The following is a 15,648-nucleotide window of genomic DNA, read 5'->3' as shown; positions in this document are numbered from 1 at the left end:
ATCTTCCATCACGAGCTCGTTTCAGTAAGGAAAATACTTCTGGACATCAGTTGGTAGACTGGTTTGTTGCATTGGCCAACCTTGACTAATAACGTGTGTCAGCTTCTGAAGAACAGAGTCTACAGCTGTGTGTTGTATACATTGATCAAGATGTGATGAGGAAAAAATTTTGACTTCCATGACTTCCAAGTCAAGTTTTTCATTGTTATGCTGTTCTGTTGTTTGTCTGGGTGCCCTTGATAAAGCATCTGCAAGGTATAAATATTTGCCTTTTGTGTAGACAATGTTGAAACTGTACTTTTGCAATTTTAACATCATGCATTGCAGGTGTGCTGGGGCTGAATGTATAGGTTTTTTTTAGAATTGTCACTAGTGGTTGGTGATCAGTCTCTATTTGAACAGGTTTGCTATAAACATAATCACTGAACTTAGATTTGCAAACACTACTGCCAAAAGCTTTTTTTCAATTTGTGCATACAACAGCTCAGTTTGGGTTAATGTTCAGGATGCATAGGTTGCTGGTATGCCTTCTTGAAGACATGCTGCACCAAGACCATACTCTGAAGCAATGCACGAAAGAGTTACAGGTTTGTAAACATCATAATACCTCAATATGGGCGGACAAGCAATTCTCTTTTTCAGAACTCCAAATGCTCTTTGGTGTTGTTCTAACCAGGACCAGTTTACATTTTTGCATGTCAAATCATGTAATGGTGCTGAAAGCTCAATCAGGTCTGGAATAAACTTTCCTAAATAGTTGGCCATACCAAGAAAACATTGCAAAGATGTGACATTGTCTGGAACTGGGATCTCAAGAATTGCAGCTTGCTCAGATGGATATGGTTGTAAGCCAGAACTGGTAAACAAATGACCCACATAAGTAACTTCTCTCAACTTGAATTTACATTTCTGGGGGTTCAGTTTTAGACTGACTTCATGTGCATGGTCCAGAACTTTCTTGAGGTTTCTATCATGTTTGTCTTCACCATTTCCCCCTACAGTAATGTCGTTTGCCATGATAGCACATGGATAACCTGAAAAAAATTGTGCCTTGGAGCGTTGAAATACTTCGCTGTCAGAATTTATCCCAAACAGCATTCCCAAAAATCTGTATCTTCCAAATGGGACACTAAAAATAGTTAATGATGAAGATTTGTAATCCAGTGAAATTTGCCAAAACTAACTTTTTGCATCTAAGACTGAGAAAATGGTGGCATTTGGCATGAGAGCTGCTACTTCTTCTACTGTACTTATTGGATGATGAGGATGTTTAAGTGCTTTGTTTAAATCTCTCAGATCAATATATATATATGAATATCATCTGAACTTTTCTTATGTGCTACAACCAAGAAGGACACCCATTCAGTCAGTTCTTTTACTGGAGTTATCACACCTGAATTCACCATTTTGTCTAGTGCTGTTCTGACTTTGCTCTGTATTGCTACTGGAATCTTACTTGCTGGTCAGACAGCTGGACTTTCTTCATGGTTCAATCTCATGGAATATGTGACAGGTAGCATGCCAATCTCGTCTTTGAAAATATCAGCATACTTATGAAAGGCTGGGCCTCCTTATTCAATGAAGTCAATCCCAGTCTCAAACTATCTTTGAGGCCTAACAATGGCTGCACTTGTCTTTTGACTACTTAAAACTGCAAGTAATTGCTGTTCCAAGCAGAATGGCATGTGAGAAATACTGGACTGTCAGTCTGAATCTCTTCACCACCATAGGCAACTAGTTTTGCACATTTTGCTGAATCAAGTTTCTCACCAGCTTTCACTCTGGCAAATATTTGTGCTGATATAAAATTGCCCTTGAATTCAATATCTACTTTAAGCTCTACAGGTTTTCCTTTAATCCAAACAGTACAAAAAAATTTCGCCCTTTGCTGTCAGATCACCAGTTAGCTGATATCTTACTGAATTAATTGTTTCATCGAGCATAGATACACCATTAACATAAAAAGTAGGTTTGTGGGCTTTTAACTGATCTGCTTGCTTCTTTGGATGTTCTCTTTTATTAAAAGTATGTGCCACTTCAGACTTGCAAAGTCTTTTGAAATGATTCCACATTTTACATTTATGACATTGCTGCTCAAAAGCTAAACACTTTTCTCATTTAGGTTCATGGTTACCTCCACAATTACAACAGTTAACGATAAGATTACTTATAGCTGCCCCATTCAGTTTGTGGTTAAAATTGGGTACTGCCACATTCTTCAGCTTATATCTCTTATGCATCTAAGCTTTGTGTCTCACACAATCAACATTTATAATAGCAGATGCTGTGTGCATGCTCTTCTCATTCATAAGCATATTTGTGTGCTTTTCTGTAAACTCATATATTGACAAATCTCTATGACTTTGCTCAATGTTAAATCACTATCTCGAAGCAAAATCTTTCTCACTGCATCATTATTAATACCACACACAAGTCTGTCCTTTATCAACTCATCTTGCAGATCACCAAATCTGCACGTTTTTGCTTTATTTCTCAAGTCAGTAATGTATGCTGCTATAGTTTCACCAAGCTTTTGACTTCTTGTATAAAATATGTACCTTTCTATCATAATATGCATTTGAGAGATACACATTTCTTTAAATTTATGTTATAAACACTCAGGGTCTTATCGCGTTTCAGCATGTATCACAATGAGGTGGTTCTCTCCCACTCCCCTGCATACACGGCAGTTGAATACACAAATGAATGTTCCTGCTCGATGGCTTTTAAGCCAGCTAAATTAAGACGTATGAATGCCTTTGTACATGCATCTTTATCAGAAAAAGCAGCTTGTATGAATATATCATATTCTTGTTCAAACACGCTCCAATTCTCAGCAATATTATTATCAAACACCAGCGGTTCAGGTCTGTGAAATCCCTCAGCCATCACAACAAAATACATTTAAACATAAGCATAGAGCAGATACTTGTAATAATGCACAAATGCAAAACAGTCTCTTTGAACAGGCTTAATTTTGACACTGAAAACACTGCAAACATTCCAGAAACTTCGGACACTTTGAATAGCTTTAGTTAACGTGATGAAGCGGTGTATAGGTTCAAGTATTTATTGTACATAAACATTGTCAGGAATTGTAATTAGAACATATATTTTCAAGTTAACTGATTCACTGATTCACATATTACTGCAAAACTCACTCACATTTACATCTCCATTCATGCCTGCATTCACTTTGGCTGACTGTACAAAATGGCACTGTTCTCGCACGTGATCAGTACTTATATGCACGTGCTATTTAGCTACAGTGGCTCAAAAAGAAATTACACAAAATGATCTACAGTATATATACATACAAATATTCTTATTATGCCAGTGAGTATTGTCAAAAGCAGGCAATCAACTGTTGTCAACATAGGTAGCTATCAGAGTGTAAACTGCAGCTCCCATAAAGTAGGTGGTAATTCACCAGGAAATACACCAGAGGTAATACATAAATGCCAGCATTATGGCAGGTGGAGGCAGCACCTGTATGGGCACACAATGAGGCACTGCCCAGTCAAGATGATAAGATTCATACTCTGCTGGTGTATATCTTCTTGGCCTGTGGCAGGGTTCATAGCATTTGACTGTGCAACATTCCTGCATGTCAGGCAATGTGTTTCAGTGGATATGCTGTCCAGGCAGACCAAGCCAAACATCTCACTGCAAATGAGGAATTTAATTATGCCTAAACATGTGGAGTTTGCAGGTGGGTTGGTAAGCCAATATGTATATACAGGTTGAGTCAGGTAGTTCAGAGGACTGCTACATTAGTGTGTCACAAATAAGTGTACATACTGTGGCAGAGGGTAACTCAGTGCTTCTCTGATATACGTAACTCATCAATAACATGACAGTAATCAGACTGATCCCTGCATCTGCAGCTATGCCCCATTCTCCTCTAGCATAGGAGCTTATCCTCTGCTATCAGCACCTGAGCTGCAAAACAAGAACAAATGTAAAACACATCGATTAAATGCCCTGCAAAGGGCTCATTCAACTATCAACTACATTGGAAATAACAGGCTAGTGACCTGCCATGCATACTTAGTCTGTATCACAGGACCATTGCTGCTGACCAGTTCTTCCTATTGGTTAAGAAAGTTAGAAAGGCACCTTCTCAGGTGACTATAATAGTGCCAATACTTCTTACTTGAGCTGCTGATGTCAGCAACAATCACTGCTCTGACAAGGCTGTGCCAGGTATCTATCTTATACTGGCTACGCTCAAAGCAGTCTCCAAGGAGGTATTTCTTGTGGTCTGTATACATGAAGTACAGAAATATTTACTATCTTTGGAGTATCGCCTGGCTGCACAGTAAGTCCCAGTCAAGAGAAAAAAATGGTATCCTTTGCCACAGTCAAGCATGCAAATGTTGTTCGCATGAGACACATCCTTGGACACCTCTTTAGCGTGAACAGTTTAACTGCATAGTGTAAACATGCATGGGGCAAGATGGTATTATGGAATGAACAACGAGATGTCAGGAGCATACCAGCAGCACAGTCCTGCTAGAACAAGAAATCTGGACATAGCCAAAAATAATGGGGGAGATCCATAGTCAGGAACACATTTTACTCACTGGTCCTTTAAACTTAGAAAGTTGTTAACAGATTTTGAAGAAGCATGCATTTTCTAAAGGATATGAAGTTTGATATTCAAATGTCTGTCATTATTTAGTGATGTCAGCCCTCAACACTTTGCCAGAAAATCACAGATTGTACGAGGAATTACCCCAAATTATGAGGCAAAAATCTGGAGATGCAGTATGCTTGACATTGTGGTCCACTAACATATAGAAGACTGAGTCATTCCACATGCAGAGGTGTTTTTCACAGGGCTTCCTTCTCAGGGTAATATAATTCCTCTGCCTTATGCTACTGCCACACAAAGAACCAAAGCAAATCCACCACCACCACATGGATGACAACAATATACGTGGCTCACCCCATATCACTAGGGTCTTGTAACAGGGGTCTTGCCAACATTTGGCAGCTTTGTATGTTGCTAATTAAAGATGTAGCATATATGACCTGCCACTAGCTTTAATGCATATTTTTTGATATTTCAAATTTCTATGTCTGAAGTTGACCATCACCAAATGGATAAATTCTCCCAGGCAGATAATAACATCCTGTTGCAGGCATTACATGAAGATGGTTGTCAGATGTTCAGGTATGAGAGCACCGAGGGAGCTTCCTTGTGCATAACTGTTAGGACCTTATACAGGAGTTCATTGCTGTCAGTGGTCAAAATCAGGTCTGTAGAAGGGCAACTCAGCTGGTACAGTAGTGGAGGGTCATGGGTGGGGGCCTGCTGACTGATTCACCACTGACAGACATGGAGAGGTTCCTGATAACTATATGTGTGTGTCCAGACAGTTCAGTTATCTGCAGTATAAATCTTGACTAGGGTGCTAAATTGCAGGGATTCCCTCTAATATCCAGTGGGGATGCTACAGTGTGGGTATGTCTGAATACGTGGTACTATCCATAGTACTCATCCAGCTCATGCTTATTCAAGTAGCAATCATGGCTTTGTTATTGTTACAGGAGCACTGGATATACAACTACATCAGCAGGCTGCACAAGGAATGGTAATCAGATTTTCTTTCATAGCACTGTTATATAGGAGTTCTTTAAGGCAGCTATAGGGGTTGGTGGAAGGTATATAAATGGACAGGGTCAATCATAATTGTTTTCACAAGAGCTGTGATGTTAGGCTCCTTCATCATGGATATAGATATGCCTGATGTTTTCAAATTGTCTGGGTCCGATAATGATGGCAGTCAAAAAAAGACACAGTCTGGGTTAATAGTGTCAGTTGTAGACTCAGATAATGTGATGGCCACATCCCCACATCCAATGTAGACACAGCTTCTGTGCTTGTGTAACCATCTCGCAGAACCATGCTGCAACTTTAGAACAGGATGAAGCAAAAACATCAACTCAATAAGTGCCCTCATCTCCCACGACAAAGTAACTCCTGGTTGTTGTTGCATGAAGAGGAGCTTAATGGGTTAGTGTGGTGTGCTGGAGACCAACCACAACATGAGTATTTGCCCCCTTCTGATCTGCCTGTCTCTATGGTAATTGCACAATGGTCATGTAAAGCCATTAAACAAGGACAGACACCAATCTAATCACAGCTGAACTGGTCAGTATAGTACATGGTCTGCATGATAACCTTTGGCAGTGCCTAAGTTATGGACAGGGAACCTACCTGACAAGGATGTGTACAGTCTCCACATAGATCACTTGCAGGCATCTTAGACCTCAGATCCCCTAGCATTATGGAGGGGTGGTATATGGAGTCTGTATGCTGCAACTGCACCTGTGTGGCCATCCTATGTGGCCAGTGTTCCTCTGCCTCTAGTGGACAAGCCCATCACAGGAGAAGCAGGGCATAGTCTAGGACTATTCTGATCCTGGTGAGAGTAGGAGCTGAGTGCATTGATTCCCGACTCTTTCTGGTTGGAGAGTGAGTGTTTGTGCTTAACATACCTGATTGGTTTGGTTGCTATCCAAGGCATCTACCAGAAAAAAGCTACAAGCCTGCAGACCCTTGCATCATCTGGGACAAGACTGTGGATCACCAAACAGGCCATGGCCTGCTTCTGTTCTTGGGATTGGTGCTAACATTTTGCTTCTAGTGAGAGAAGAAGCAAAGGAGTATTGCATCCCAATAGAGTGAAGCTGTGCTGAAAACAGCATTAGTAGTAGCCAGGCAACAGCCATTCATGTGACTCCCCTCTTTTCATCATTCTTGACAAGCTAATTCTTTATTTTTCAGTAAATGCTGCATGATTTCTTCCTAACTTCAAAATATCTGCCTAAATACTTCATCCTTAAATTTTCAGGGTCTACATATTAGTTTCCCCTCAAGTGCTTGGCAGTGCTCTGTACAGACTCAGACACCTTGAGTGACATTTTTCCTGTAAAAGGAATAAACAAGTAAACAGCTCCAGTACTTAGTAATAATGACCATCTCTCCTGGCATGTCTAAAGGTCAGTTCCCTGTGCTTTCTCCTATAAACCTGGTGAACTTGGGCATTTTGAAGCAGTGTAGCAACTGCCTCATGTACACAGACAACCCTCTCCTCTCACCTCCCAACACTCAGACTTGTGAGAGATGCACTTATATATCCAAATTGCATGCCATGCACTCTCAAGCCAAGACTGGAATAGCTGGTCAAGAGGAGAAGGTCAACACCTGCACCACACCACATGCAGCACATAGCCCTGCAGAACACCTAACATCACAGCTCTCACATAAAAAAGAATGAAAAAAAACAGTCCCAAATAGCTTACAAGCCAGAGCAATTCTTTTGTTGTATCAACGTTCACATTAAGTTAGTGTAATTTCCACCAGTTCAAGTAAGTCCAAAAGTGAAAGATTTTAAACACAATTTTAATTTCACAATAAAAGAAGCGTTTTCACTGTAGACTGAGCTGCAGCTTCATCAGAAAACATTTCAAATCAACCACCAAAAACAGGCTTTTAAAGGTGCCGCCTGTTAATGAGGTGATTTACCTCCCATTTAAAGTTATATTCAGTTAAAAATGTTTAATAAAAAAGAACACTCTATACCATGTTTAACTATTAAAAATGTTTAAATACTAGACAATCCATAATTATAAACCTTAAACAATATTAACAATAAAATAAAAACAATTCTAAATATAGTGTCATAAAACTATTAAGTCAATAAACAACTAAGAATGTATCAAAAATATGATTTTTAACTTAATTAAAAACAGTGTTGACTTTGTGGTTATAACTTTAAAAGTTATCTTTTATAGCTTCTCATTTTTAATGCGCATGAAATATTACAGTAATCATTCAACCCCTGGTATGAAAATGAATCTAATAACAACTGCCATTCTAACTCCCTATTTTCGTGTAACAATGATACTGGTCCTCCTCTTTCTGAGCTTAGTACCTGGTCAATAGGCATAAACTGAAAGCTATGCCCTTGGTTCCTAATAACATGTTTTGCTAGAGCGTTCTCCTTTTCTAACTTCCTCATAGCATAAACATGTTCGTATAGCCTATCTCTCAACCTACGGTCAGATTTGCCAATATAAAATGCTTGGCAACAATTACAAGTGGCTAAATAAATAATTGATTTAGATTCGCAGTTAAGTTTATGTCCTATTGTGTATTTCCTACTATGAATCTCAAATGAGTTGCCAACCTTGACCAAGTGACAGTACTTACAAGACCCACATTGAGAAGAACCTTTCATTTTGCTTAACCATTCTAACATTTTTGCTCTCTCCAAAAGGGTTTTTAAATTGTTAGCCCTCCTGTATGTAATCAAAGGTCGACTTCCTAGTTTTTCTAATAAAAATTAATTATTGGTTATAAAGTACCAATTTTTGTATAAAATATTTTGAATTTTTTTATATTCAATACTAAAAGTAGTTATAAAACTGTTGGTATAAGGAAGTTCACAATTAATACGTGTTGAAGTTGGAGTCACATCTAAGTTGTCAACACTTACTTCCAGCACAACATTATTGACTTGGTTTACATTAGTTTTATGTGGTAAAAGGGGGGGGGGTGTCCATTAAATCTTTTAGTGGACACTTCATGTAATAGCTCATTAAATAGAGCTAAAGGATACTCCCTATTGACAAACATATTTTTCAAGGTGTCACATTCCTCCAAGAATAAGTCATCCCTACTGCACATCCTTGCTGCTCGAATTAACTGTCCCTTTATGATGGCCCTCTTTTGTTTATATGGATGGCAGCTACTGAAGTGTAGGAGTGAATTACAGTAAGTTGGCTTTCTGTAAATCTTGGAAAAGTATTCACCTTTTATTATGTCTTTGTTCAATTTTACGTCAAGATAGTCTATGTCCAATTGTGAGAATTTTGACGTAAATTTTAAAAATGTAGTTGAATCATTCAATATATTGACAAAGTCCATTGCAGATGAGAAGTCACCATCAAAAAGGATGAAAATGTCATCCAGGTACCTTGTATAGAATTTAACTTGTTCCATTCTACTAACGTTATTAAAAATGTTGTTATACTCCCAGTGAGCCATAAATAGATTAGCAACACTAGCTCCACATGGAGAGCCCATTGCTACCCCTCGTTTTTGTAAGTAGTATTTCTTGTTAAATATGAAATAATTAGATGATAGTATGATATCGAGGAGCTGGGCCACTATATCAATTTCATTTCTAGGAGCTTCCAGTTTAATTAACATCAGTGTAATCCATTCAATGGCTTCTAAATGGGGTATAGACGTATATAAATCAATAACGTCTATAGTAAGGAAATTATATGTATCACAGTAGTCGATTTCATAAATTTTGCTTAGAAACGACCACGAGTCCTTACAAATATGTGTGACTTTCTTCAAGTATTTGGATAAAATACTTTCTACCAGCTGTGCACTAGGATAAGTGAAGGAGAGCCGGCTATCAATTAAGGCTCGTAAAGGTGGGTTAGCCATATTTTTGTGAATTTTTGGTATCCCAAAAATCACAGGTGTTTTAGGCATGGTGATGTCAATGTAATTATAAGTATCCGTGTCAATACTACCACCTATAAACAAGTCCCTTAAGTAGCCTCTAGTCCTAGAGTATGAAATGTTCATTTCATTCAAAGATGATACGTTATAAGCTGAACTATTAAGGGCTAATTCCATCCTATCAATATATTCAAGGTTGTCAAAAATAACAAGGCCACCCCCTTTGTCTGGTTTAATTACTCTAACAGGGGCTTTGCACAAGTCATCAAGTGCCCGTAGCTGTTCTTCAGTGATGTTAAAGTTAGAGTAATCGTTCTTAGAGTAAAAGGCTGAAGTCATGTGTCTGATATCCAGCTCACATAACTTTTCAAATAAAAACAAACCAGTATGCAAGGGGGGTTATAAGTGCTTGCTAGTTTTAAACTAGAACCTTGGTCAGTCATACTGTTATTAAACAACAATTTTGAGTTCTTAGTTGTTTATTGACTTAATAGTTTTATGACACTATATTTAGAATTGTCTTTATTTTATTGTTAATATTGTTTAAGGTTTATAATTATGGATTGTCTAGTATTTAAACATTTTTAATAGTTAAACATGGTATAGAGTGTTCTTTTTTATTGAACATTTTTAACTGAATATAACTTTAAATGGGAGGTAAATCACCTCATTAACAGGCGGCACCTTTAAAAGCCTGTTTTTGGCAGTTGATTTGAAATGTTTTCTGATGAAGCTGCAGCTCAGTCTACAGAGAAAACGCTTCTTTTATTGTGAAATTAAAATTGCATTTAAAATCTTTCGCTTTTGGACTTACTTGAACTGGTGGAAATTACATTAACTTAATGTGAACGTTGATACAACAAAAGAATTGCTCTGGCTTGTAAGCTATTTGGGACTGTTTTTTTCGTTCTTTCACTTGTGGATTTTGTTTCGTTTAACTGAAGTATTACTCTCACATAAAAACACAAACCACAAACCACCTTTACGGAGGCTCTCAATAGAAATCTACCCAAACTGCAGAGATTTCCAAGGCAGAAATGCACTTGACCACCACAACACAGCAGAAACCACAAGACACATAGTTCACCTACACAGTGTATCCCTCAACCTAAGCTCCTAAGGCAAAACAGCTTGCCCAATACACTAAACATAGGTGACTCGATAGTGAGGTACACTGATGTCCCACTCACTAGGTTGAATAAGGAGAAGGTAACAGTCAGCCATCATGTGCCAGAAACTGACACATAACAGATGCACTCAGGTCACTCCACAACAAGTACAAGTATGACTGTCACTGTCCATGTGGGTGTGAATGACCTGAGACGCACCTCCCTGGACTAAATGAAAAGAGACATAGAGGAGCTTTTGGATTATGTGACCCAGGCAGGTATGACCCTAGTCCTGAGCAGCATCCTACCGTCACCCAGAATTATATTACAATACAAGCAGAAAATGATTGACTTCAACAATTGACCCAACAAGTGAAGATTGCATTTATTTATAGCTGTTACAGTGGTAATTTGGTCTTTGGAACATCGCCTAAAAAAGGCACTATAGTGGTGGCAAAATCCTTAGCCAGCCCTCTCCTCTTGACCATCACTGCCACTTTCTACACACCCTCAACTGGCTAGAACTCCCCAACCACCTAAAATACCTCCAGCTTACCACAGCTCGCAAACTCATCTTCATACAAACAGAATGCCCTTCTCTCGCCAAATGTTTAATACCCTACACACTCAGCTGCTCCTTGAGATCCAAAGGCCAAAACCTCTTACAAGTACACAAACCCTTACATCCACCTGGACAATTACTACTATCCCACACCATAGCCAAACTGTGGAACTCTCTGCCCTCCCCACTATGTAATTTATCTAACCATAACAATTTCAAATCCACACTTCTCTCCCATCTGTCCTCCAAATGGGAATGCCCTTCACATGCTCCCACCTAAATAAAAAAAAAAAAAAAACTCCCTCACTCCCCATCAAAGCTAACAAAAATCTCATGTTATAAGCTTTCCACAAATTTTATGCATGCTGGCCTCTGGCCTGTCTTGCACATACCCTTATAATGTCATCCTCCTAAATGTAATGTAACTTATATTTTAGTGTAAAATAGATACTTCTGTACTTATGTTTACTATGTAACCTATTCTGTATACTGTGATGTTGGTCAAGTACTTTTTTATTTAGTGTTTTTTTGTAACTTTGCGACTTGTAATGTTCTGTGACATCCAGTGTGTGTTTACATAATGTTGTTTTACTATGTACTGGAGCTTTTCTGCTCGGGTCTCCACTGAAAAGGGGCCACAAGCCCAGCTGGACTAACCTGGTTAACAAACAATAAAATAAAAATAAATAAATTGGCTAAGTTTCTAGTGTCATTCTAAGGGGATCCAGTATCTGTCTGCTTGGGATGACATGAGTGATAGACCTCAATGCTTTGCCAGAGATGGCCTGCATCTGTCACCCCTGCGTTTCCGGATACTGGCTAAGGATTTTGCCACCACTATAGTGCCCTTTTAAGGTGATGTTCCAAAGACCAAATTACCACTGTAACAGCTATAAATAAATGCAATCTGAGGGTCATGCTGCTCAATGCTAGAAGTCTAAATCTCAAGATGCACTCACTCGAAGCACTCCTCAAAATGTAGAACATTGACATTTGTGCTGTAATGGAGATCTGGTTTAAAGATGCAGAAAGCACTGCTGTGCTGCCAGGCTATAACTCATTCCACATCTTTCGGCACCAGAACATGGACCGAAGCTCCAAAGGTGGAGGTGTATCCATATTCATAAAGGATATGCACACCTCCAGACTAGTGGCTAAGCATAATGCATCTGAGATACTCCAGGTACAACTAACATTGGGTAAGACAGTGATTCAGTTCGTAGCCTGCTATAGGTCCCCAACCATGTCCCAAGACTCGCACTCCACATTCCTAAGCACCCTGGAAACCATTAGAGTCCAACCCAACACTCTCATAGTAGGTGACTTAATCTATCCTTCCATCAACTGGGAAATCTACTCATGGACCAATACAATGGCCCAACGCTTCCTAGAATTCATCAGTTCCAATTCCCTGGACCAGCTCACCTCCACTAGAGGAAGCAACATCCTTGACCTGGTTATTACTAAAATGGGCAACTATTGCTTTACAACAATATTCAATTCCTCTCTGGTTAGATCCAACCACAAACTAATCACCATGGAAATCCAAATCTCACCCAGACCACCTACAAAGGTAACTACCATGAAAAAATTCTCCAAAGGTGACTTTGAGCTCCTAAAAACACAGGTGGCTAACTTCATGGCACCTATGTCAATGGAAAATAGATGCATGACTGCTGAATCATACACCAATGTACTGTACGAACACGTACATAAATGCATGAAACTAGCTATACCCAACATAGCCAAGATGCTCTCCTCCAAAAAAAGGAAGCCAATCTGGTGGCCCCCTGCCATTAATAAACTCTACAACAGAAGGAAGGAACTGTTGCAGAAAAAGGTGAAGTCCCAAGACTGGAAAAACTCCCTTATTAGCCTCAAGAAAAAGTTGAGATCCCTCATCAAAACGTCTAAAGCCAGCTATGAAGGCAGAATTGTGTCTGACATTAAAAACAACCACAGAGCCTTCTATAGTTATATCAAGAATCTCCAAGGAAATACCCAGGTTTACTCTGAGTTACAGCACAATGGTACATCCTATACTGAGCCAACAGATATTGCCAAAATACTGGCCAACAGACTCAGTGCCAACTTTACCCCTCTCTGCCCCTAAAGGACCCATCACAATTCTGGAGGAATGCCAGCCAGCATTACTGCAGCACAGTTTAAAGCTACATTGTCCAAGGTCAAGAATTCAGCTTCCATGGGACCCAACAATATCTCTGGATGTGTTCTACATGAACTACAAAGTGAACTGGCATCACATCTGTGTGCCCTGTTTAATCACAACCTCACCTCAGATGTTGTCCCTACTGAATAGTGCACTGTTACAGTCATCCCTGTCCATAAAGGGGGGGGTTACTACAGACCCTGGGAACTATCGTCGCTTTAGCCTGATGAGACTGATATGTAAGGCTATGGGGTGCATCATCATGGACTTAATTAACAAGGATATAGGGAATCTCCAAACTCTAGATCCCATGCAGTTTGGTTTTGTGAAAGGTAGATCATGCCTACTCAACCAGGTTGACTTATTTGAGTCAGTCACCAGAGCTGTGGATGAGGACAAGGCAGTTCATAAAGCCTACCTTGATCTGGCCAAGTCCTTTGATACCATTTCCCACTCACGAATTATTGATAAACTCACCAAACTAGGTATCAACCCCAATATCACTAGCTGGGTTGCAAATTGGCTCACAGAAAGAAGCAGACTCCAAGTCAGACTGCCGACCAGTCACAAGTGGAGTCCCATAGGGATTGGTCCTGAGTCCTCTCCAGTTTGGCATCTACTTCTCAGAAGTCCAGGCCAACAGAGGGACTCTGGCTGACCAAATTTGTAGATGACTGCAAGCTGGGAGCCATTATTAACTTCCCAAGTGATGTAGACATCCTACAGAAAGGCCTCACTGAGACCAATGACTGGTGTCAATACCATGGCCTTAAGCTTAATACCAAAAAATGCATTGTCATCCCCTTTGTGAAAAACTCAGTTCCCACTAATTACCACATTGATGGGAGCCCACTGAACACTGAAGGAGTTATAACAGATCTGGGGACACAGGTTGACAGCAACCTCTCCTTTGACCACCACATTGCCACTGTGGTCAGAAAGTCCTTCTATGTTTCACATCTCATTAACAAGGGTTTTGCATCCGAGAAGAAAGAGGTCATCATGTCTCCCTACTCTTCCCTCATTAGTCCAATCATCGAGTACAATGCCCCATTTGGCATGCAGCTCACTAGACATGCAACAGCTGGAAAGGCCACAAAAGTACCTCATGAAGAGGATCCTAGACCTTAAACACATGTCCTACATGGAGAGACTCAAAAAACTCCATCTATTCTCTGTCTCATATCATCTACTAAGAGGCGATCTCTGCTTGACTTACAAAGCCATATCTGACCCAGTTCTTTTAGAAATGCTACAGCTAAAGAAATCCAAATCCCTCCACACTACACACTCCAGAGACCTCAACCTCATTACCGCAATCAACAGAATATGTTGGAGGGGCAGGTTCATAACCCAGAGCCTGCCCATGCTCTGGAATAGACTTCCTATACATCTCAAGCAGAGCACCTCACTGGCCCTCTTCAAGAGAAATCTTGATGAGTGGATGGGAAATAGCAAGTTTACCCTGGGATCACTGCAGTGGCTTTACTTAATACAGGCACTGTAACATCGGGTGGCATGATGCCAGGGCACTTCTATGGGTAGGCTTGCAAAGGCTCCAGGGCCATTAGTCTAGTACACAGCTATGAACCTATGAACCCATAGTGCCAGCACCTACACACCACAACCCTATGCAAGAACACTGTGTGATGTCATGGACATAGACATGGAATAGTTTTCCTAAGACCACCCCTAGCACATCCCACAATGTACCTCGTCCCCATCCTCTGTATGTGATGTGAATAGTGCCCTTGTTTAAGCCCAGTAGAAGGCAACTCCATGGACAGGCATGTGCACAGTCAGCACATAGATCTCATGTGGGTGCCCTAAACTTCAGACCCTAACACAGAGCTGCATTGTCTCTTGGAGCTGTGTGCATGTATAACCACACACACACAAACACACACACACACACACACACACACACACACACACACACACACACACACACACACACACACACACACACACACACACACCAGCACCACCCACCTCCACCCAATTATAACACACCGTAGATACCACCTCTCCATTCCCAGTCTAACCACTTCACCACAATCACCATACATATGTAGTCGGGTTTAGCATAATGATTAAGGTCTTCACCTTATAGACACAAGGTGCAGAGTTTGATTCTAACCTTGAGTTATTGGCTAGGCTTAAAATGGCCTTTCAAGGCAGTTAGCCTAGTATAACCTATGGCTCATACACTCATATATTGCATTATCATACTACACAACATACACACTGCCCGTTGCTGACACTTGTCACTGTGTCCCTCTCCACTTGTACATATGATGACAACTGTTACCTG

This window comes from Protopterus annectens, chromosome 1.part2, assembly GCF_019279795.1.
Source record: "Protopterus annectens isolate FY-2018-M chromosome 1.part2, PAN1.0, whole genome shotgun sequence".
Taxonomy (NCBI): Eukaryota; Metazoa; Chordata; order Ceratodontiformes; family Protopteridae; genus Protopterus; species Protopterus annectens.
This window is presented reverse-complemented; position numbering follows the sequence as displayed.